At 47.1% G+C, this 25,296-nt stretch overlaps 1 protein-coding gene and 2 pseudogenes across 1 annotated transcript in view; 1 reads left to right on the plus strand and 2 right to left on the minus strand.

Annotated features, from left to right (window-relative positions):
- The window catches only part of LOC111772074 (solute carrier family 28 member 3-like), a 42,481-nt gene extending 37,739 nt beyond the window's left edge, over window positions 1-4,742 (minus strand). The window contains exon 1 of the mRNA XM_023635011.2: window positions 4,611-4,742. The gene's annotated coding sequence lies outside the window, so the exon portion shown is untranslated. The remainder of the gene's footprint in view (window positions 1-4,610) is intronic.
- The window catches only part of LOC111772076 (A-kinase anchor protein 17A-like), a 32,959-nt pseudogene continuing 7,767 nt past the window's right edge, over window positions 105-25,296 (minus strand).
- LOC100054171 (A-kinase anchor protein 17A pseudogene) lies at window positions 14,125-14,907 on the plus strand (annotated as a pseudogene).

Below are 25,296 nucleotides of genomic sequence, written 5' to 3' on the forward strand. Positions count from 1 at the left end.
GAACTTAAGGTAGAGAATTTAAGTGTGGATAAACAGTCTACCTGTTACTTCCTTCTTCATTTCTGGTACTAAATTTAGGGGAGAAAAAACCCATGAGCAACAACTTAACAGCTCAACAAATTAATTGCTTTATTGTCTATAAAACAAAACATCAGAAATAGCAACTTTCTTGAATTAGAGGGATATTTTATTAACATGTTACATTAACATAAGAACTAAGAATGTTATACTCTTTCTACAATAAGATGTTAAGGCTGTTATATATGAACCTTGTGGTAGCCACTGACCAAAACTCTAATAAATACACAAAATAAAGAGGAAGGAATCCAAACATAATGCTGAAGAAACTTATTAAATCACAATGGAAAAGGGCAAGAGAAGAAAGGAACAGCAAAGAACTACAAAAACTTCCAGAAATCTATTAAAAAAAAAGTCAATAGGAACATATCTTATTACTTAAAATGTAAATAGATGAAAAAGTCCATTGAAAAGACATAGGGTTGCTGAATGGATAAAAAAAAATGCTGCCTATAAGAGACACATTTCAGATCTAAAGACATTCAGAGATTGAAAGTGAATGGATGGAAAAGACATTCCATGCATAAGTAAACAAAAAGAAAGCTAAGGTAGCAATACTTACTTTAGTCAAAATAGACTAAAACAAAAACTGTAACAAGAGACAAAGAAAGGTATTACACAATGATAAAGAAAAAAATCCAACTAGAGGAAAAAAAACTGGCAAATATCTATGTGCCCAACATAGAAGCACCTACATACATAAAGCAAATATTAACAGACACATAGAGAGAAATCGACAGTAACACAAACATAGTAGAGGACATTAAAACTCCATTTACATCAAGGGATCATCCAGACAAAATCAACAAGGAAACATTGCCCTTAAATGACACATTATACCAAGAGATTTCATAGATACATATAGAACATTCCACCCAAAAACCTCAGAATACACATTCTTTTTGAATGCACATGGAACATCCTCCAGGACAGATAACATGTTAGGCTGCAAAACAAGTCTCAGTAAATTTAAGAAGGCTGAAATCATATCCACCATCCTTTCCAACCACAATGGCATGAAACTAGAACTCAATTACAAGAAGCAAATTGGAGAAAACACAAAACATGTGGAGACTAAACCACATGCTACTGAAGAACCAATAAGTCAAGGAGGAAGTCAAAAAATACTTTGAGACAGACGAAAACAGAAACACTATCGCCCAAAATCTATGAGATAAAACAACATCACTTCTAAGAGGGAAGTTTATAGTGATACAGGCCTATCTCAAGAAGCAAGAAAAATCTCAAATACCCAATCTAACTTTATACCTGAAGGAAGTAGAAAAAGAACAAAGACCAAAGTTAGCAGAAGGAAGGAAATAATAAAGAGCAAAGAGGAAATAAAAGAAATAGAAACTAAAAAAAAAAATCAGAGAAGATCAATGAAACTAAAATTTGATTCTTTGAAAAGATAAACAATATAGGTAAACTATTAGCCAGACTCATCCAGAAAAAAGAGAGGGCTCAAATTAACAAAATCAGAAATGAAAGAGGAGAAATCACAACCAATACGACAGAAATACAGAGGACCATAAGAGATTACTACAAACAATTATACGCCAACAAATTGAACAACCTAGAAGAAATGGATAAATTCCTAGAAAAATTCAATTTTCCACAACTGAATCATGAAAAAATAGAAAATTTGAAGAGACTTATTATGAGTAATGAAATTGAAACAGCAATCAAAAAACTCCCAACAAACAACTGGCCAGGACCAGATGGCTTCACAGGTGAATTCTACCAAATATTTAAAAAAGAGTTAATACCCATCTTTCTCAAATTGTTCTAAAAAATTGAAAAGGGTCACTCCCAAACTCATTCTATGAGGCCAGCATGACCCTGATACCAAAACTAGACAAAGACATTCCAAAATAAGAAAACTACAGCCCAATATCCCTGATGAACACAGATCCAAAAATCTTCAATAAAATATTAGCAAATCAAATTCAACAATACAATAAAAGGATCATACACCATGATCAAGTGAGATTAATTCCAGGGATGCAAGGATGGTTCAATATATACAAATCAATCAACATGATACACATTAACAAAACAAAGGATAAGAATCATATGATCATCTCCATAGATACAGAAAAGTCATTTGATAAAATTATATATCAATTTCTGATAAAAATCCTCAACAAATTGAGTATAGAGGGAACATACTTCAACATGATAAATGCCATATATGACACATCCACAGCTAACATCATACTCAGTGGTGAAAACCTGAAAGCATTTCCTCTAAGAACAGGAAAAAGACAAGGAGGCTCATTCTTGTCACTCTTCTTCAACATAGTGTTGGAAGTCCTAGCTACAGTAATCAGGAAAGAATAAGAAATAAAACGCATCCAAATTGCAAAGGAAGGAGTAAAACAGTCATTGTTTGCAGATGACACCATACTAAATATAGAAAATCCTAAAGACTCCACCAAAAGATTATTAGATCTAGCTAATAACTGAATTCAGTTATTTGAAGGGTACAAAATAAATATACAGAAATTGCTTGCATTTCTTTGCACTAACAATGAACCATCAGAAAGAAAAATTAAGAAAACAATCCTGTTTATAATTACACCAAAAAGAATAAGATTCCTAGGAATAAATTTAACTAAGGAGGTGGAAGACCTGTACATTGGAAACTATAACACATTGAGGAAAGAAAGTGAAGCGGACACAGATAAATAGAAAGATATACTGTGCTCATGGAGTGCAAGAATTAATATTGTTAAAATGGCCATACTACCCAAAGCAATCTACAGATTCAATGCAATGCCAATCAGAATCCCAATGACATTCTTCACAGAAATAGAGCAAGGAATACTAAAATTCATAGGGGGCAATCAAAGACCCCGAATTGCTAAGGCAATCCTGAGAAAAAAGAACAAAGCTGGAGGTATCACAATCCCTGACTTCAAAATGTACTACAAACCCAGAGAGATCAAAACAGCATGGTACTGGTACAAAAACAGGCACACAGATCAATGGAACAGAACTGAAAGTCAAATTCATTTTAAGAGATTGGTTGGACAAAGTAGCAATGTCTTTGTTCTTCAAGTGATCTCCATCGTGGTCCCAAAGCTAAGGATGCCATTGTGTGAGGAAGCTTGGTCTTAGCTTTCATCTGGTTACTATTCAGTTCCCCCTCTTCGACCTAAACTGCTTCTTCCTCAATTTTCCCTTCTTAAAATGACATTAGAAATATGACTTTTATTCACCCCTGTCCTATTTCTTCCTGACGCATCCAATACATTTTTGTTTACTGAATAAACACAAGAAATTAATGACTGAAATAGCGGTTAAATGGATGTGAATGAGTTGATTAAAACATCAAGTACAGATGCCGTAGAGGAGGAGCCCCGTACTGGCTCTAGGATTCACAGAGGACTCTAGGAGATTGAGTTATTCCTTGCAATTCTTCACCCCTCCCTGCAGCCCTGCCCTCTGCCTGTAACTTTGCAGCACCTCCCAGGAGAGGTGGAATGGCCTTCCCTGACCCTTGGCTGTGGGCTGGGCTGTTTGATTTGCTTTAGCCAATGGGATGTTAGCAGGAGAGAAGCAGATTAAAATGTGTTGGCCATGTTGAACTTGCCCTCTTGTGCTTCTGTCACAGCTAAGAGAAGAACATGCCCCAGTGGTCCTCTGTGCCGAGAGGATACAGGGACGTGAAGATCAGACCCAGTGTGCAGCTTGCAGTCAGGCCTCCTTCCCCAGAGCGCATGCCTGAGTTCTTCCTGTACAAGGACGTGTGCCTCTCTGAGTGCAGGCTCAGCCTAGTTCTGCCTACCCACAGATACATGAGTGAGAATGAGTTTGGGGTGTTTTCTTGCACAGCACTCTTATGGCAACAGCTGAGAAATACAAGGAGAATGATAGAAAACATTTGGACTAGGTACCTATGATATCCGAAGTCCATCTTCTCTAAACTGGTTTATGACTGTCCTGCTTCAAACAAGCTCTTCTCTTCAGTTTTCCCTCCAAAGAAACATCGTCTGTATGTCCCTCATCTTTCAATTACATTTGAGAGGGCTGGGCTTTTTCATATTTACTGTGTTCACACAGCAGGGAGTGTTATCTATAGTGTGACAGGTCAATACACATACAGTCCCCACATTCCACCTGGAAGAAAGTCAGTCACACAAATACAAACTCCACTGACAGGTGCTCCAGATGTGGTTGATGCTGTGTGTAAACATTACATGTGTGTTTGAAAGAAGCCATCAGACGCTGGCTCAGAGCATCAAGAAGCAAAAGAGGTTCCCATTTTATAGGGCATTAAACCTCTTGAGGCTTTTAACAATAATTTTTCTAATTTGTTAAATTTTTCATTATAAAAGTATTACATTGAATAAAAAGCATTTTCTACTTTAACCAAAAAAAAAGTAAAATGAAAAACAAGAGACAAAATAGGGAAATCAGAAGGTGACTAAACTAGATAGGCATTAACACGAGTTGTTTCCAAACAAACCGAATTTCCCAGGATGACACCTGTCCCTTTCTTGATTTCTGCAGACGTGATCTCTTACCACACTTCCTCGGGAGATCCAGTGGTTCGTCTGGGTCGACAGCAGCAGCAGTTCGTGCTCACAGCCCTGACTCCTTTGCCCCCAGGTGGGAATCATCTCCTGGGCTGGAGGCTTCCCCAGTTGCTGTCTCCTCCCCACAGGGGCTTCTATGCAGAAGACGGCACCTGTGAATGCTGCAGCTCTCCTTGCAGAACATGTGGAGGAAATGCCACCAACAGCCACTCTTGTGAAGGGGGCCTCATCCTGGACCAGGGAGGGGGACAGGAAACCTGCTTCAACAGTCACGTGGCTGTGGAGGGGGTGTGCAAGTGTTGCTCAAAGATGTGTCAGGACTGCACCCACGAGAAAACATGCAGAGGTAGCTGGGAGCATCCCAGGGGAAAGCGTGGCTCTGCAGAGCCTCCCCAGCTGGGGGCTGACTCTCTGAGGGTGGGGTGTCCGAGCAGAACTGGGGGAACCAGTCTCCCTACCTTCACAGAAATGTGTCCATCATTGTGTACATCACTGAGGAAGCTGAGGAGGAGAGAAAGCCTTTCCATTGTGGACTCTGCAGGTTAAGACAGACAAGAGCCCCTTTTTGCACGATTTCTTCCACACATGTGTACTGAGCACTTAGGGGTGCCAAGCGCTATCCCAGGTGCTGGGGGAAACTAAGACTCTGAGAATAGTGCTCTGGCTAGGAACTTTCTCTCTGGAATTATCTCCCAAGAAAGGATGGCTAATTTCCTACCAAGGATAAGACTGACTCATAACTGGTGCTGTCCTATCCAAGGGATTCTCTTGGTCTAACCAAAGTGTTTTCTGGAATTCTCCCCGAAATAAGAGAATGAACACAAAGAAAATATACCTACAATGCATTTATCATGCTAATCAACTATGCATATTTCATTGGTCTACCCTACCAGTGAATGAAAAATTAACTAATCCAAAAATTCCTAAACTGCTTTCCCTACTAAAAAGAGCCTAAGGGGCTCGGTACAACTTTAAAAATCTGTTACTGCTTCTTGGGATTTCAGAAGAATCCCTCCAGCATCTCAGCCCTCACTCATCTGCCACAGCACCACAAGTTGTGCATCTCCAAGGGGAAGATCATTTCAGGATGTAAACCCAGCACCATGCAATCGGGCCACCATATGTGGTCTCCTCTCCCAAAGCAGGCCTGTGCCACGCGGAGGAGGAGCCCCAGCAGGGTGGGGAAGGGGCAGATGCAGGTACACTCATGTCTGATGAGCCAAAGTGGGGAGGAGAGGCCAGCCCTCTGCAGAAGGAATGAATTCCTTTCTCCTGTCCCTCTGGGGGTCGCTTGCTGCTCTCCCCTTCCCCAGAGTGCATGCCTGGGTCCTTCCTGTGCAGGGATATGTGCCATCAGTCCTGTCCCCACCACTCCTATAAAGATGCATGCCAGGGTGTCCTCTGCCTTGAAGACTGGAGGGCAGTGGCCCCTCAGCGGATGACTGCGACATCTGTGCTGAGGCGTCCTCAGTTCTCCACGACGAGCGGTGTTTGGATGAGTGTGCAGCAGGAACTTACTATGAAAAAGAGACTAAGGACCGCACGGGGAAGACTTCTGGGCACAGGGCTGAGCGCTGCATCCCACGGATCCTAACAGGATTATGGGATTCTGCTGAGACAGAGCAGGTTCCTGGGTTCGCACAGTTCCCGCTCCCGAGCTGTCGTCCCAGCCTTTCCCTCCTGCTCACGGAAGCATATTGTGACTCTGCCCTGATTCATTATTTATTTTTAAAAGGCATCATTCTTTAGCTTTGATCATGTAACTGTTATTACAATGGCTAATGCTGACCCTCCTCACAAAAGTGGCTGATCCAAAAGGATCCTCAGGTGAAGATTTACAACGGAGATGAGGAGCCTTCAAAAGCCCACCCCAAATGGAAGATTTTTCCCAAAATTTTAAGCCATAATAGGTTCCAGCAGCCTAAGGAAAGCCAAGCCACAGAGGATTTTCTTGGTGTCCCTTGTCCCCTTTCACCGTAGCCTCCCTAAAGCTTCCTCCATCCTCCTCACCTTCAGCTCTGCTGCCCCGGGTCCCTGTTCCATCCCACTTGGCACCTCAGTCCCTACACGGTCAAGAGGGGTCTGCTCTTCTGATGCCTCCTCATGTTTGAACTGGGTGTGAGTTCTTGCCTCTCACTAGGTATCAGGGAACAGAAAAATTAAACAAATTGCCCATTACCAGAGGAATTCTCCAGCAAGTGAGAGAAGCATCCTGGGGAAGGGAATTTTCTCCACTCCCAACCCCACCCCAGTTTTAATGATGTAGAACATTGTAAGTTCAAGGTGTACAACATGATGATCTGATACACATGGATATTGTGAAATGATGACGACAGTAAGGCCAGTGAACACACCCATCACCTCACATGGTTACCCTTTGTTTTGGTGAGATCATTGAAGATCTACTCTCTTAGCACCGTGCACGTGTACAATCCTGTCCTGTTAACTACAGTCACAGCATCCACTCCAGCTCAGCACTCAGTGGTAATCTAACCCCTTGTGGCCTCCAACCAAACACGAGATAGACACCCAGAGGCAGGCCCTTAACCTGAGCGAGAGCTTGAGGGTGACTCCCGGGGCAGGAGAGACCTTGGGCCACCCACGTGCTAGGACATCTCAGGGACATGTGTTGGGAGGACAGGAGGACACAGGTTCCCTGGAAGGCTATCTGTTCTAGCCTGTGGGCTGGATCTACCTTTTTCTGTGTTTCATGTGAAGCTTCTAGTGTCACTGTCCCAGCTGACAAGCTGTGAAGAACACGGGCTTGGAGACAGGCGGCTGTGCAGTGCAGCAAAGGGCGGAGGGAGCCCGGGCGGCAGGCTGTGGAGCTGGGCTCCGTTTCCACGAGAAGTTCAGAGACTCATCAAGGCCTGCAGGACCATCTTGCCTGCACCATGCTGGGAACTCAGGACTGACTTCGGGCCCTTCTCTGGGGCTCAGTCACAGACGTAACTTGCCATCGAGAGAGCTTTACAGGTCTCAGAGGATGGTTCCTTAATTTACTTGATTTGATTTTCCCATTGAGAAAGGCCCTGGATCTCACCCCTGGCTGCCCATTAGAGTCACCTGCAGAGCTTTAAAACCACAGATGCCGGGGCTCTCCTCAGACCCACCCAATGCTGGAAAGTGACTTGAGTCTGTCCTTGCAATGCTGTTGCCCCTTCCACCAGTCCACAGGGAGGCTGAGGGAAGAAACAGGGTGACCACCTGACTTTCCAGAGAGGAAAAGTAACAAAGGACCTGACCTGAAAATTAAGGTTTGGCTGGTGTGGAGAAGCTCCTGGAACCAAGCCATCTCCAAGCAGGACTTCCTCTAAGAAACACAAGGACTGGGAATCCATTCTCATCACCCCAAATTATCCCCTACGAGACAGCAGAGACACCTCTAAGCGTCCCACAGCTCTCCCGGGGAACGAGGGCAGAAATAGCGAGAGCTCTTCTTAAGGTCCTGGGTTCAACTCGTGACTCTGCCCTTTTCAGCCAAGTGACTGAGCTCCTCCAGCCTTTCCTGAGAAGGAATTTCCTGGATAGATAAGATGAGATGATGACAATCACAACGATAACACCAGGGGTCTATTCATTCAGTGAGTGCTTCTTGGGGGCCTCCTATGTGCCACATGCTCCTCCAGGCCTGGTAACAGCAGGGAACAATACACACAGAACCCTGTCCTGATGGAGCTTGCATTCTACTGGGCAAGGCCAACTCTACAGAAGATAAGTCAGAAGGAAAAATAAGGCAGGGAAGGGGGAGAGGATGTTGGGCAGGATGCAGCTGAAATTCGAGAAGGAGGCTGGAAGATGTCTCTGAGAAGGGAGGGAACAAACCAGGCTATACCTGGGAGAAGAGAATTCTAGGCAGAGGGAGCAGTGACTACTAAAACCCTGAGGGGGCGTGAATGGTTCTCACTCATTTGTCTGACAAATACTCACTGACTGTCTGTCACACGCCAGGCCCTCCCATAGGTGCTGTGCATTCAACAGGTAATTATAACATATCTGGACAATGGCTACATTAATGATAAGTGCAAGGCATTCTGGGAGGTCAGTGGAGGACGGCAGAACAGGAGTCACGGTGTGAAAAGGCCACCAACCAGTGTGTGGCCATGCTGCCACAAGGCCTCTTAGTGTTCCTTTGCTGCATCTTGGGTAGTTGCAATGAGTCTTAAAATTTCTGAGGGGCTGTTGCAGGAAGGGCCTCTAGATATTACGGAGAATACAAAACACACATTTTTTCTCTTTTTGTCACAAGAATGCTCCACTCAGAGCCCAAGGGCTGTCCTCAACTCATGGCCCCATACCCTTGGCACAGAGCCCTGGAAATCTCTGGAAGAAACGAGGAAGGCTCATGCCACACTTTCCAGTGAACTGATTCCCTAGAGGGGCGCATGGCCTCTCCTACTCTGTCGGCAGCCCCATCCCACCCACAGATTGCCACAAGTCCTGCAGGACCTGCCCGTGTCTGGGACCTGCATGCCCTGCCAGGACGGCTTGAGGCTGAACCACCACATGGACTGCGTGCCCACCAGGAACGCACCCCCAACGAGTGCTGGGGTGAGGGGCTCTGGGATGCAAGCCCTGTCCCGCCAAGTGCTCTGCTGCATGGGGCCCTCGGAGGACCAGTGTCACATGCACCTGTGGGGCAGCCTTCTTCCCAGTGAGTTGCTTTTCCTCATAGAAGGGCTTTGTCCTTCTCTCCATCTGAGAAATGACCTTGCACGATGCTTGGTGCCCAGTAGATATTGGTGTCTTTCCTTTTAATTGTTTACTGTGTGTTTGGAAAACTTAAAAAGCCACAGAAAAAATGGAAGAGTGAGAACAGTGCGAAGAACAGGCACACGTGCCCTTTACCCCGTCCCCACCATTCACCTCTGACCCCCCTCTGCTTTCTCATGTGCTTGCTCTTGGTCCCCTGCTCTCAATGTATCTGCAGACAGAATCTACGGTACAGTTTTTTCAGAACCATTTGCAGACATGTTACATACATCATCGCCCTTTTCCCAAGAACACTTTAGAATGTATTTTCTAAGAACAACATACTTTCTCACATAACCACAGCCCAGTTGTCAAGTCCAATGAATTTACAATTGATACAATATTTCAATATCCCATCTGTATTATAATTTTGTCAATTCCCCTTTAGGACAGGGTCCAGCCGTGGGGCAGGTATTGCATTTAGTTACCATGTGGCTTTAGCCTCCTTTAATTTGAAACACATCCACAGACTGTCTTCATCATTTATAGTATTAACACTGTAGAGGAAGACAGTCCCTACCCCTCCATGGGGGGTCTGTGTGAAGTTTCCCCACGATTAGATGGAGATAATGCATTCTCAGCCAGAATTCCTCACGGGTGATGTTGTGTCATTATGGAGACACCACATGTGCAGCTGCCTCTCATCAGTGATGTTAATTGTGGTCATCTGTTGAGGGCGCTGTCCCATTTCTCCACTGCACAGTTATAATTCCCTTGTGATTAATAAGCAGTCTGTGGGGGCTGGCCCCGTGGCCGAGTGGTTAAGTTCGCGCGCTCCGCTGCAGGCGGCCCAGTGTTTCATCAGTTCGAATCCTGGGCGCGGACATGGCACTGCTCATCAGACCACGCTGAGGCAGCGTCCCACATGCCACAACTAGAAGAACCCACAACGAAGAATACACAACTATGTACTGGGGGGCTTTGGGGAGAAAAAGGAAAAAATAAAATCTTTAAAAAAAAAAAAAATAAGCAGTCTGTGGAGAGACGCTTTCTGGAAATGCAGGTGGTCAGCTCCTCATCAAAGTTTCCCCTTAATTTAGTATCTGTTGTTTAATGAATCTTCTTGAACAGAGTATGGCCCATTCTGAGGTTGGCCGCCTCCAGCAGATCCCACATAGTGGTTCCCGCTAACGTGGGGCAGTGCCCTCAGGTCTCCAGGGATGCCATGATTAGTCTCAGCACATGAAGGGGAGAAGGAAAATGAAACAAAATTCAACTCAACTGAAAGAAGGAGCAGTGGAGGGTATAGGAGAGAGAGAAGGAAGGACGAACATGCTGAAGACCAGGAAAGTGCCAGCATTGATCTCCCCAGCCCAGCAGAGTAGACCTGAGAAGCAAGACCCTCAGGGTAGAAATGTGTGGCCATTTTTCCTCTTCTTGTTGAGGAGTCATTTGCTAGGACACCATTTCCCTGCAAGGCACAGGGATAGCTATCCTCCTCACCATTCCTGGTCCCCTCCAGCAGAAAACAATCGAAGATCCCAGTCTTCTTTGTCCATCCATCTCAGCTCCTCTTATACAAATCTCAGTGACCATCCTCCCCAGAAGCTGCTGCTTCATGAGAACATTCCAGATCTCCCATATCATCCCAACCCCAGACCTTCTTTCCTAATTGCCCGAATCTAGAGTGCCTCCAGTGAACTTCTCAGGAGCCTTCAGACAGACAGGAAGACGTCATCACTACAAGGTGGTCCTCCCTTAAACTAGGGATGTGAGTTAGACTAGAATGAGACTTCGGTGCTGGTGCATAACACAGAGCCGTAGTCCCCCAAGGGCTGGGCACAGGATGTCTCAGGCCTGATCTTCTCACGTTCTCCCACCCTGCCCCTCACCACCACCCCACCAGGGTTGGTTTTTATAAACTGGGTAATTCCTCTGGAGGTTGTGGTAGACTGAACAATGTGGCCCCTACAAATGTCCACATCCTAATCCCCAGATCCTGTGAATGTCACTTACACGGCAAAAAGGGTTTTGCAGGTGTGATTAAATTAATGGTCTTTATATGGGAGAATTATCCTACATTTTGAGAAGGGTCCTCCCAAGAGGGAGGTAGGAGGATCAGAGTTAGTAGTTGATGCCTATGTGATGACAGAGCAGAGGAACAAAGAGAGAAGATGCTGTGCTCTGGCTTTGAAGATGCAGGAAGCAGCCACAAGCCAAGGAATGCAGGTGATCTCCAGATGCTGGAAAAGGCAAAGAAATAGATTGTCTCCCAGAACCTCCAAAAGGGACACAGCCCTGTAGAGCTGTTTTAGACTTCTGACCTCCACAACTGTAAGATAAGAAATTTGTATTGTTTTCATCCACTAGGTTTGTGGTAATTTGTTACAAGAGCAATAGGAAACTAATCCAGAGGTTTTTCATCTTGAGGAGATTAGGGCTCCCCCCTGGTTAACCAGATACATCAGCTGGACAATGAACTGTTGCTAATATACATCTTTAACACAAGAACCACCAAACAAGCATTCACTGGAGCCCTGGCCTTTGCTGGGTGCTGGAACTCAGAGTGCACGACATGGCCCTGTCCTCAGGAGCTCAGAGAGTCTCCCAGCAGAGTTTGAGTCCACAGCACTTTCTGCAGCAGCCCTAATATCACTTAGCTTTCCCATCAGCGCCTGTGCTTAATGCTCACTAGAGTTATGGACACAGCCTGGCTGCTGGTCTAGACTTGACCAGTGGCTCACACTAGAAATGCAGGAGAGCCTGGCTGCCAGTCCACGAGGTTGAGCAGAAGCTGGGGAAGAAGTTGCCTCTAAGGACTGAGTCCTAAACTGCAGAGCCAGCAAATCTCAGTTTGTTACTTTCTAATCAACCTGCCCTCACCTTCCACCCCTAAATGTTCCTAAGGAAGAAGGAAGAATCAGAGACTCCACTGGGGTGAGTGGAGAAAGGACTGGGGTGGTGTGGGGCTGAACAACTCGACTCCAGCTCACCTTGCTTTGTAGAGCAGAGAATTTAAGGTTTGATCTACTTTTTAAACACCCAGGTAAAACAGAGTCACTGTCCATAGCACTTTCTGTCATGATGGAAACTTTCTATATCTGTGCTTACACAAATGAGGAACTGAAGTTTTAATTTCCTTTCATTTTAATTTCAACAGCCACACAGTGTGGGCAGCACAGCAGAATCGAGGTCAAAATCTTATCTTGGAGGGAACACATTCAAGGCTCGAAATAGAAAGTTGAAGTTGTGGGGACAGGTCATCACGTTGGCCCTGAAGTTTGTTTTTTTCAGTGGAGCCTTGACACTTGCTGCCCCAGCACTGCCTTATGTGGACTCCCACTCCTGGGATGCCCCGTACATCCTCGGGCTCATATTGACAGACTGTGGTTTCTGTCCTGCCCACCAAGGCCAGTCCACTCTGACCTCTGTTTCCTCTCAACTCCTAAAGGCTTTGTGGTCGATTCTATTTCCTGGACATTCATCTCAGCTCCCAAGGATATCCATCAGCCCACAGGGACATTGTCTCACTCCTCCTGCATCCTGTCTCCCCCGGTACACACTGTACCAGGTACACAGTGTGTACCAAGGGGTACACAGTGGGGAGTATATAGAGGAGGGTTGGGAAACCTGTCATACTTCATACCAAGACAGACACTTTTCTTCCCTTGGCAGATGTGGCATGCATGCAGGACTGCCCCAAGGGCTACTATGTCGTGAGCACAGGTAGAGGTGCCCCTGCCACAGCTCTTGTAGGACACGTGAAGAAGACACAGCACACAGCGCCTCTCCTGCCCACTGGGCTGGTTCCAGCTGGGAAAGGAGCGCCTCCTCCACCTACCCATCTCCCTGTGACAGTAACCTGGCCATTATCCTCTGCTCCTCCTCTCTCAATCCCCACAGTCAGTTTGTCCTCAAGTCCTGTCAAATCTACCCCCTAGATATCTCCTAATCCCATTTCCTCCTTGGCTTTCTAGTATCACTGCCTTAGCTTACACTCTTATCTTCCCTTGCCTGAATTATTTGCCAGTTCTTTAACTGGTCTTCTTGCCTCCAGTGTTAGCCACTCTATAACAAACCAGCCCTCCATTATGCTCTCAGGTTCATCTTTCTACATCACAAACTTCATAATGTTGCTTCTCTGCTCAATGCTGACTCTCCATTGATTTTAGGATAGAATCTTAAGTTAGTAGTTTTGCATATGAGGCTCTTCATCATGGGAGTCTCTTCATATTCTCATGATCTCCTCTGCCAGCCTCTAATCCAGGCATAACTGTTATGTACGCCTGAGCCAATCTTGCCGTTTCTCCTTCTGGAATACTTTCTCCAGTCTGCTCTTCCGGGCTACCTCTTTCTGACCATTGGAGTCAGCAATTCCTCTAGAAAGCCTTCCCTAACCCTCCATTCTGTGTTCCCGTAGTGCTCTGCATTCATTCATCTATTTATTCAACAAATATTTATCCAGCATACGGCCCAGACATTGTCGATACAACTGTGAATGAGACAGTCAAGTTCCCTTTAGCCCAGAGGGCATATTTGTAACTGGCTACTTATTCTTTGTCTCTCTCTAGATCGAGGTTCTCAAAGGCAGAAATTAATGTCTTACCTTCATATCTCCAGCACTTAGCACCATCACGGAAGAGGGTGACAGAGGTATGGATCCCTTCAGGCGAGCCTCTGGCTGACACTAGTGATGCCTGACGAGGAGGCTGTGCCTGTGGAGGTCCTTGGGAGAAGGCAGCGAGCTTGGGCCACATGGGCAGTGGCTTGGAACACAGCTGAAGCCCTCTGCCAGACCAATGCCCCAGCTATGGCAGCAGGTACCACAGTACACCACATGTCTCATGCAGTGGAGTTCTGCTTTCTGTACAGCCTCTACGTCAAGACCATGGTGAAAATGACCATCAGCCTGGCCCTCACACAGCTGCAGCAGCCCGGGAGTCCATCTCCACCTGGGAGGTGATGGAAAGGCTGAAGGGAATGGTACACAATCACTAGTTCTCCATCCTCCGGATTTCTAAGAGCACCCCGGACTTCAAGGGCGAGGGGGAGAACAAGGTCTGGTCAAGTCTTTCCTGGCCTGCCTTGGCGGCCAAGATCATCCAGCTCAGGGGCTTCTTTGACACACTCCAGGTACGGGCCACTGAGTTCAAATCGACTTCGCCATGTACCACAACTGGGATGCCTTCTTCCACAGGTGGATATGAATGAATGCTTCCAGGAGAGGCTGGACATGATTCGCCTGGAGGGGCTGCCCTGCAAATGGTTACCCTGAAGGAGGCAGGCTCACAGAAGCCCAGCAAGGAGGTTCTAGTCAAGGCGTTTGAGAAGTTTAGGGAGATAGGGAAAGTGGACATCCCCTTGCTGGACCCCTATGGGGAGGAGATGACCTGCCTGAACTTCCACACCTTCAGTTTCAGGGGACACTTGAACTTCAAGGCATATGTCCAGTACCGTGGTTACGTGGGCTTCATCCAAGCCCTGAGCGTCTTGGGTGGCTAGAGCTCACATTACAGGCGAGGACGGCGAGGCTGTGACCTGCAACACCAACATTTCTTTTTTTTGTTTTTTTTTTTTAACGATTGGCACCTGAGCTAACAACTGTTGCAAATCTTTTTTTTTTTTTGGCTTTTTCTCCCCAAATCCCCCCAGTACATAGTTGTATACTTTAGTTGTGGGTCCTTCTAGTTGTGGCATGTGGGACACCACCTAGACATGGCCTGATGAGCTGTGCTTTGTCCGTGCCCAGGATCCGAACCGTCGAAACCCTGGGCCGCCGAAGTGGAGAGCAGGAACTTAACCACTCGGAGATGGGGCCAGCCCCCAAGGTTTCTTTTCACTCAACCAAGCACCTGAATAATGCCTCAATTAAGAAATAGCAGCAAAGAGGAGAACAAAATGGCAGAGAAGGAGGCAAAGAGCAGAGAATTGGAGAAAGGAAAAGAGAGGAGAAGCTATGCAAGAGGGAAAAACAGCAGCGGGACCATGAACTCTGTCGGAATCAGGTAAAGCTTGAGAAGCTACAAGCTGCAGAGCAGAGAAAGCTACAAGAAAAAAAACAAAACTAGAAGAGCGGAAGCTGCTGCTGGCTCAGAGGAACCTGTGGTCCATCAGGCTGACTGCGGAGCTGCTGGCAGAGCCAAGGACAGGCCAGGCAGGGCTGGTGGTGACCTTCAGCAGGGAGCCGCCTCTTCCTGCTCTGGGCTGCTATCTGTGCATGTCTCTGGAACACAGCCAGTGGCAGGGCCTGCCTTCCTCAGCTGTTTGCCACGGTAACTGAAAGAAGTCAGTCTTAATACTGAGAGAAAAAACACACCAGGAAAAGAAAAACCTGGAGAGTGCACAGTAACAGTTTTTTATTGTTTTAGAGTGACTCTCAGTAACACAAACGTGATATTACTCTTAGCTAGAACGTGCTTAGACTAGTGGACAATCTAAACTAAGCTGCGCGTGGGAACGTGCTAGTCATACCAGTCCTAGAGTTTCTTTGATCTATCTCCCAGCACGGGGTATCAGCATAACCCAACAGAAATATGACACAAGCCATACATACAATTTTAATTTTTAGCAGTTGCATTGAAAAAAATAAGCAGGTCAACTTAATTTTAATAATATATTTACTTAATGACTATATACAAAACATCTTTTGGACATGTACCCAACATAGAAATTAGAGATATTATACATTCTTTTATGGTATTAAGTCTTTGAAATCCGATGTATCTTACATTCATAGCACAACTCAAGTTGGACCAGTCCCAATTCAAGTGCTCAACAGCCACAGGGGGTTAGTGGCTTGTGTACTGGACAGCACATTCTAAAGTAGAACAATGGCTTCAGGTGGTATTTTAGCAGGAGACCATTTTCCTCAGATGCCATCTTAGGCTGAATCTTGTTATGCAAATGAATCAGGGAAGGGTTGCTCAGATTGGAGCACACCCCGGCTCTTAGAGCCCCATTGATGCCCACCTTTGTCCCTCCCACCACTTACAGGCAGTCCTTGCAATTCCAGCATACACTGGTTCCCACTCTTCACCCATCTGCTATTGACTCTCATCTTTGAAAGAATTAGCCTTCCAAAGAGACTGCATTTAAGCAATCATTAATTGTCTCTTTTTCATTTCAGAGGGAAACATAGCTGCTGCTCAAAACTTCTAATCAGGATAAGATAACAAAGGAGAGAATACATTGACTAGTGGGTGGGGTGGGAGAGTGGTCAAAAGTTGGCATTGTCATTGGCCATGCCATCGTACATATCGACTTTCTACTAGGGTTTTTGAAAAACTGAAGGTATCTCTGATACCACCATTATTAGATGTCTGGGCCCTTTATGCCAACTAGGATCGCCAGATAAAACACTGTATTTTAATTTGCTAAACAGGAAAACCCTAGTCCCAACCCCCTGGTGTAGTGCAGTGGGCTTTGGGGGGGGGGGGAGCCAGGGGCAGTTGGTTTCTAATCAAGATCAGGTAAGTTCATGTCTCTTAACGTCAGTCAATGAAAACAGGACAACACTAGCTTTTTAAGATTGTTGTGGGGATTGCAGAAATTAGGAGTGATGTTGTAAGCAGTTTGAAAAATTATAAATTTCTTTAATTGGGTTTGAGATTTCCTAGGTGAATTAAGGATCATGGTTTTGAGCATTCCCAGTCTCAAAAGTTCACCAATACACCCAGACAGTGGAATATTATTCACTGCTACAGAGATATGAGCTATTGAGCCATGGAAAGACACGGAGGAAACTGGAATGCATATTACTAAGTGAAAGAAGCCAATCTGAAAAGGCTACATACCGTATGATTCCAACTATAGGAAATTCTAGAAAAGGCAAATCTATGGAGACAATAAAAAGGTCAGTGGTCACTAGTGGAGGGGCATGGGGCACAGATGAATAAGCACAGCACAGAGGATTTTTAGGGCAGTGAAACCATTCTGGATGATACTATAACGATGGATATATGTCATTATACATTTGCCCCAACCCACTGAATGTACACCACCAAGAGTGAGCCCTAAGGTAAACTGTGGACTTTAGTGATTGTGATGTGTCAGTGTAGGTCCATCCCTGCTAAGAAATGTACCATTCTGGGAGTGATGTTGATAATGAGGGGCTGTGCATGTGCGGATGCAGAAGGCATGTGAGAAACCTCTGTACCTCCCTCTCAATTTTGCTGTAAACCTAAAACTGCTCTAAAAAAGTCTTTAAAAAAAAGCGTTCACCAACGTTCTCCCTGAGACTGTATTCCAGGGATCGCTGGGCATATTCGGGTGAATCTAGAAGCCATCCTGAGCGTTTGTGCCTCCCCCTACTGTGTTTGACTGGAACCCTGCTAGAAGCTCTCTATTCTGGACACTCATTTCTTCTGCCCTCCTTTCTTCACCCGCCACACCATCCTTTGCTGCTCAGAGAATGCTTGTGCTGTCTTCTGGATTTGCATTTACAGATTTCAAAATCCGGGGAGAGGTTTTCTCTTGGGTTATAAACTGGGTGAAAAAAAGGATGAATTCCTTCCTTCTTAAAATATTGGCTGTCATATGAAGAAGAAATGAGGATACACGAAATATATAGGGAAGATTTAGCTATTTAAATAGGGAATTTACAAGTTAGAACGTATTTCATTCCCATTTGACTCCCCAGTAATATCAGGGTGTCAGTGAGGGGTTTTGGGGAGGCCAGCATGCTAAGGCTGAATATGTCTCTTTGTTGCAATGTTTCCTGGGCCTTCACACACCTAACATTTTATTTATCCTCGTCACAAAATTGTTTTAAATAAAAATCCAGGCTGTGGACGTGAAGCCTCCTCACACCAGATGAGACCCAGGGGTTGCTCTGCTGCCCCACCTGGCTGAGACCACCCCGCTGCTCTCATGCCAACCCTCCGTCTGGAGGGTCCCAATCAGGACCCAGTGCCTTTATCGGCTGGCTTTTACATGGCGCAGGAGAGGTGGTATCCAGTCCAGCAGGCCACGCGCTCCCCTCAGGGGATCCTCCCCTTGGTGAGCTAGAGCTCGTAATCCCATGATGTCTGGAAACTTGAGAAACATAAGGATCCCTCCTCCAGGGTGCAAACTTACTCTCCTCTGTTCACCACCTGGGCAGGTCGTCAGGGCTATGAAGCCAGCACCATCCAGTCACCTCTCACTTCCTTGCCCAAAGGAGACTGAGGTGAAGGCCCAAGAAGAGCCCAGAGAAGGAAAGGAAAAGGAGGAGCATCACATAGAGAACAAAGGACAAGACGGTGGGCACAGGGGCCCACACAGCAGTGGGGATGTAACATTGACACCTAGTCCCCTGGAGACCAACAGAGTCCTCACTTCCCGCAAGTGCAGTCCTGGGCCTCCGGACCTCCATCCCAAGCACCCAGAAGACAGCGTGAGTGAGAACACCCAGATGTCTCCAATCAGCTCCTCCTGGGAAAGCCATGTCATCACCATCTCACACAGCCCTGCTGGAGATGTCCTGCCTCCTTGGAAGCCTGATCCATATGCAATGGTGCTCTCTGACCCAACCTCATGCTGCTCCCTGCTGCCCAAGAGGTCAACAAAGGAAGTGCCAGGTGAAGACCCTCTGCCCAGCTCCCCAGGCTCACTGATGTCAGGGAAGATGTGGGATGAAAGCCTGCAGACAGCCCATCAAGGAGCTCTTCTCCCCAGGGATCTCCCAGCAGTAGGTCCTGCAAACAGAGAATCATCATGCCACTTGTGCTCCCCCTGCCACTGCCACTGCCACTGCTGTGGGGCCCAGGTGAGCCACTCCCACCTCCTCAGCTTCCTTGCACAGCTATTGCCAAAAACCCGGGCACCTTGTAAGAGAACAGTGAGTGTCAGCAGAACAAGATCTTGGAGTATAAAACAGGGGGCATGGCAGACCACAGGGCCACTTGGCCTGCCCCTTCCTTCTCCCCACCTTCACCCCTCCGAGTTGCCTCGGAGACTGCAGACTCCCTGCCCCTCGACACTCACCCTTCACAGGTCGCTGCTCCTCCCACTGACTCAGTTGACCTGTCTGCCAGACCCAGGATCCTGTCTGTCCCTCCAGCTCCCTAGACCCCAAATACTGATCAGGAAACAAGATGCACAGTCCTGAACTCTCCTCCTCCTGCTGTTCCTGCCCATTCTCTTCCCCCTTTTAGACCAAGTTCCATTTTGGGAATTCCATTTAGTGAGAATGGAGGCCCTTTTCATTCAGTCAGAGCGACAGCAGCTACTATTTCTGGCCTCCTCACACCTCCAAGCATGGCCACCTTCTCCTTCAAGCTGCCCTCTTGCCAAAAAGAATCCCCAACAGCCACGTGTTAGCTTCCCCCCTCCTTTTCTCTTACCTACTGCTCTTCCACTCCCTTCCTCCAGGACTCCTGTTTTCACAGGCCAGCCCATCCTTTCTGTGGCAGTCCCTTCCACCGTGACAACCACAGTATCTGCAGGTCTGACCTCCCAGCCTACTTTAGAGCCTGGCATCACTGACATGGACACGGCTCTCCCTTCCCAGGCTGGCATTCTCTGGTCTCCTGCGGGCTCCAGTGTGAGATCGCTCCCATTTCCCCAGGTTCATTGCAGTGTGGAGCAGAGGGACCTGCAAAGGGACCAGTCTCCACAGCCCACCTTCACTGATGCTCCTCTTCCCCACCCCAATTTTTATCTATCCCTTGGCCCCCAAATTGCCCCTCAGTCCACATGTGGGGCCCCTGATGGGCAGCAGCAGAGAGCCCTTCTCCCCAGTGCTCCTGTTTTCACTGGCCAAGCCCTTGTGGTCCTGTGTCCCCCACACTCCCCCAGGAGGCATCACCTCTGCAAACCTCAAGCATGCCTCTGACACAGATGTTCTGGATCCCACGCCTCCTTCCCAGGCTGTCACCTTCCAGTGTCCCCCTGTCTCCAGGGACAACCACTGCCCATTTTACATGGTGCTTCCTGGTTCTGAGAACACACCACCCAGTGACAGCACTGCCTCGGCCCACATCTCCACCTGTTTACCTGCACAGTCAGTCAGCAGACAGACCGCAATTTCCAATCTTCTCTTTGACCCGGGAATCACCCCTCTGCCCACATTTGGGGCCTGTGGTGGGCAGCAGCCTGACGACTCTTTCCTGTTGGGAAAACTGGCAGCCCTAGCACAGGCCGTAGGCCCCACCCCTCCCGCAGCCCAGCCTCCCAGAGGCAGCATAATGCAACCAGGTTTTACAGTTTTGACATCTCCAGCTTCCGCATTTGGCACCACTGTCAGCACCCACCTGACTCTGAGTGACACCTGAGGTGTTCTCCCCAGTGGCATATCTACTACTACTGGCTTTGGAGTTGCCACCAGGATGCCCAGCATATGGGACAGTAGCTCACTGTTGGCCAATATGGCTCCAGGCCCACTTGTGTTCCTGGGACCTGCAGCCCCCGTGGAACGTGGGAGCTTTGGGGTCAGTGTGTCCACCCCAGGCCTCACCCAGTCACAGGTATCCAGTGCTCTCAACTTTGGGGCAGGACTGAGGGGCACCAGCACCACCTCTGGTCTCCCTTTTGGTCAGATAACTGGGGTCCATCTGGCCACAGCACAGCTGCTGCAGTAGGAGGGCAAGCACCACCCCTGTGTTTGCACCCACTTCTAGTTCCACCTCATTCCGAGCACCGGGGGCCACCCACCCAGAGTCCAGGTGGCACAGAGGGAGGGGATACACCATTCCCATGACTGGAGGACCTGGTATTCCCACTTTCCATCAGTGTACCTGGGGCCCACCTGGCCAAAAGAGAGCAGGTGCAGTCAAAGGGAACAACTCCTTGCCTGTGATGGGAGGCTCCTGTGTCACCAACTGCCATCAGAACACTTAGAGCCCACCTATCCAGAGTGATGGTAGACAGCACAACACCTGCTGAGACTGGATACACTCTGGTTCCCTGTTCATATAGAGCCCGGGGACCGCCCTGGCAAAGCCCAGGTGGTGCCATGTGGACAGCACCATATGATTTTAGACAGAAAACTCTACGCTCAGTCCAAACACCAGAAGGCCCCTCTGACTGTGGAGGAGCCAGCCCTGTGTCTGGAGGCTCCTGGTCAGAGCAACTGTGCCTGTGCTCAGGGCACGGCCAGTGGTACCATTGCCTCTGGGGCACCCTCATCACCTGCCAGGGCCTCATAGGAGCCACCCACAGTTCCTTTCTTCTAACACAAACCTCAACAAATATGGAGGAGATCTTGCTATGCAGACTGTGTGTAACCAGGAACAGGTTTTGCTCCATGGGAAATGGGCTCAGATCCTTCAAGGGAAGCTTAACCTGCTCTCTTCCTACAGCAGCCAGAGGACCACAACTCAGGGGACACATGTGTGGTTGTGTGTATACGTGCAGTATGGGGTATGTATGTGTGTGTTGTGTGTGTTTCTGTATGTGCAGGGTGTGTGTGTCATGTGTGTGCTGGAGGGTGAGGGGCACAGAGCCCACTTCAGAACTGCCCCAGACTTGGGAAGCTCCAGTGTGGAGAACAGAAGCAGCTGCATGTAGCACCAACTGTGCCGTCCCCGGCTGGACTGTTAACGTGGCCGACCCAGGCTCTGGGCCGGTTCTCTCCAGTCTGGGCACTGGCAGGATGCCCACTGCTGCTTACAGGGGCTTCCTCTCCCCCTCCCCATTTGACTCTGTGGGTCCTTATTATGTACATATACATATATATACATAACCTTGTTCTTGTTAATCTCCCTCTGCTCGTGTTCTTTACTCAGCTGTAGGGGAAGAATGGACATAGATGAGTGGTGGTGTGCTGAGCCACACTTACTACGCAAAATGTTCTGTGTCCCAGTGACTGGGTTGCAGAAGCAGCCACACTTCATGACTGCACGTGCTGACCCTGGACTCTCGGTTTGAGCGTGAGGTGACACTCCAGGAGGAAGGAAGGTCCAGAGGAGGGAGAGACGGGGACTCAGCCTGGCCTCTTCCCTCCACGCTGCTCTCTTCTCTCCCAACTCTGACTCACTGGAGGCCACATAATCCCTGGTGTGTGACAGGAAACCACACTTTATGGTTTTAGTTTTTAACATGTTTCAATGTCTTTTTTGTGCATCTTTTTATTTACTTTACACTTAGGCCAGTTGTCCTCACACATTCCCATTTCACCCAGAGAGGATGGATTTGCATCCGGGTTCTCGCATCTGGAGGAAGCAAGAGCTCATGCCTGCCCTTTACCTACTGAAAATGTAAATTTACTTAGTAACTTATCATGCTGCTTAAAATTATCAGAATAGATCTTTAGTAATGGGCCTGGCTCTAATCTAAACCACTAAAATACCAAATCACAAGAATTATAGATGCACCCAGCTCTGGCTGACCCTACAGTTCTGCTGGGTCTCCCTTAGACTTAATAAACGCAAATTCCTGACCTTGTGGAGCCCACATTCTGGTTGGAGGGGAGAAAAGAAACAACAAGCATATGTACATGATCTGGTGGGTGAGCCAGGAAGAGATGCTCTGGAGAATAAAGCGGCAGATGGAGGACTCAGATTGTGGGCAGAGAGTTAAACAGTGGACAGGACGAGCCTCACTGGGAAGGCGGGACTTGAATAGTCTAGAGCGAGCAGACTGAGTCAGATGTCTGAGGGAAAAGCATCCCAGAGCGTGGGAATAATCATGGCAAAGGCCCAGAGGAAGGACGCCCAGTGTCCTCAGGGGGAGCCGGTAACTCAGGTGGCTGGAAAAGTCAGTAAGTGGGAGGGAGGACAGAGAAGGTGTGGGTTGAACTCTCTGCACCACCATTTGTTGGTTGTTTGATCACAAACATCACACTCAACCTTCAAGTGTCTCAGTGAACTCGGTGCTTAATCTGTGGCCTGTTTACTTGGCGAGAGTTTTGGAAGGATCAAATAAAGTAACGCAGGGAAGTGACTTATAAGCCATGTTCTTATTGTTCTATACGTAACGATAGGGGGATAGACAGACAGATAAATTATATATAAATAGATGGAGTGAGTTATTGATTGAATTTTGTGCCCCCCAAATTCATATGTTGAAGCCCTACCCCCCAGCCCCAATGGTGTTAGAGGTGGGGCCTTTGGGGTGATTAGGTTGAGAAGAGGCATGAGGCGGAGCTGCCACGATGGGATCAGAGCTGTTAAAAGAGGAAGAGATGGCAAAGCTTTCTCTGTCCACATGTGTTGGCACAGCAGGGGGTGGCTGTCTGCAAGGCAGAAAAAGGGACCTCACCAGGAACAGAATCCGCCTTGATCTTGGACTTCCAGCCTCCAGAACTGTGAGAAACAAATGTGTGTTGTTTAAGGCCCTCAGTCTATGACATTTTGTTAGAGCAGCCTGAGCAGAGTAGTACAGGTAGGTAGGCAGATGATAAATAGGTACAGAGATGATGGACAGAGGTAGAGCAATAGTGCTTTGATCCCCATTTTAAAGGGAGCATAGAAGCGCTGACTTTTATGAAGTAAACACATGGAAAAGTATGACAACTGAGCCTAAGAATGCACAGCACTGAGCCTAGCACCACACTGATGCGAGCAGCCCTGTAAAGCAAATAGCTCCCCCGAGAGAGGCCACTGGACCCCTCCAGGCCCCTGCCGCCCATCACTCACTCTAAGCTGTCAATCACTGTCCAGAGAGCCATGCCCCTGCTCCCTGGCTCACAGCATCACTGCCCTTTGCAATGGAGCCGCCTCTCAGAGGCAGGGCTGAAACCCAGTTTGCTCCTACAGTCCCACGCCCTGTCTCTGCCATGCCTGCAGTGTCATTGAGAGAAATTTTGAAAATTCATACTTCTTGACATTTTTTTAAATGCTTTCAAGCTAAAAAGAATAATCCTGATAAGACAAATGTTTAACAGATGTGTCACAGATGTAAGATGATTTTTGAATTTCACGTTTTGATGCACTTACACAGCTGAAACGATTTCTAAATAAACAGAAACATTCTGTTATTTTTATGAAAATACATGAACACAATAGCAACTCGAATAATACTGAAATTCAACCCTTCTCACCCTATTCCCCTCTCCAGAGACAGTGTCTCGCCACTTCGATGTTACCCCCATAACCTTAAACATGGTGCTGATCCTGCTGCCTCATGACAGATCCACTTAGACAGTTTCATCACCTAACATGAGGGGGAGGACAAACTCCCTCTCCCTCTGCTTTTCCTCCCTCTTCCTTCCCAGTCCATCATATTCATCTCATCAATTTGCTGCTTCTCTCTTGTGACATCATGTAAATTTGCTCCCTTTAGTGACAAGGGAAGTGGCAGCACAGGGGCTGAAAGCACTGCTTCTGAGATGGACCCCTGGCTTGGATCCTTGTTCTTCAGTTTCTTAGCTCTGCATCCCTGAGTAATTCACAAAACCTTCCTGGGCCTCTGTTTCCTCACCTGTAAACCCAGGAAATGGATAATACCTCTCCCATGGGGTTGCTCTGACGATAGAAATAATAATGCATTTAGTGTCCCACACACAGAAGCTCCCAAGAAATAGCTATTATTATTAATTTCTTGTTTTATCAACTTTCACCCTAATCGCAAGATTTCCTCTATGCCTGATACTGTTTGTGTCCCCACAGTTCCTCTGCTTTTCCTTTCTCCCCGCATGACTCACGTTCTGTCAATAATATATTTGCTTTTGTTTGTCTGTGCTGCTAACATTTACACTTTGTCATGCAATTGAAGCACTGACCCGTGTTTATCCACAGGTTGGTTCTAACAGTTGAAAAAACAATAAATTGTATATATGTGCTTATATATAAGTGAAATGAATGGCAGCAATGACATAAGAGATAGTAGGGAGAAATTAGGAGTGTTCTGTTATTATGAAGTACTTGCACCACCCGTGAAGCAGTATAGTGTTTCCTGAAAATGGACTTGGATTTACTGTAAATGTATATTGCAAACACTAGGAAAATCAGTAAAAAAGGGGAAAAAAAGAAGTACACCTGATGTGCTACAAAGCATGAAAAAATGGAACCATAGAAAATGCTCAATCAAAACCTAAAAAGGCAGAAAAATATTGAAAGACCAA

This window comes from Equus caballus, chromosome 23 (assembly GCF_041296265.1).
Source record: "Equus caballus isolate H_3958 breed thoroughbred chromosome 23, TB-T2T, whole genome shotgun sequence".
Lineage (NCBI taxonomy): Eukaryota > Metazoa > Chordata > Mammalia > Perissodactyla > Equidae > Equus > Equus caballus.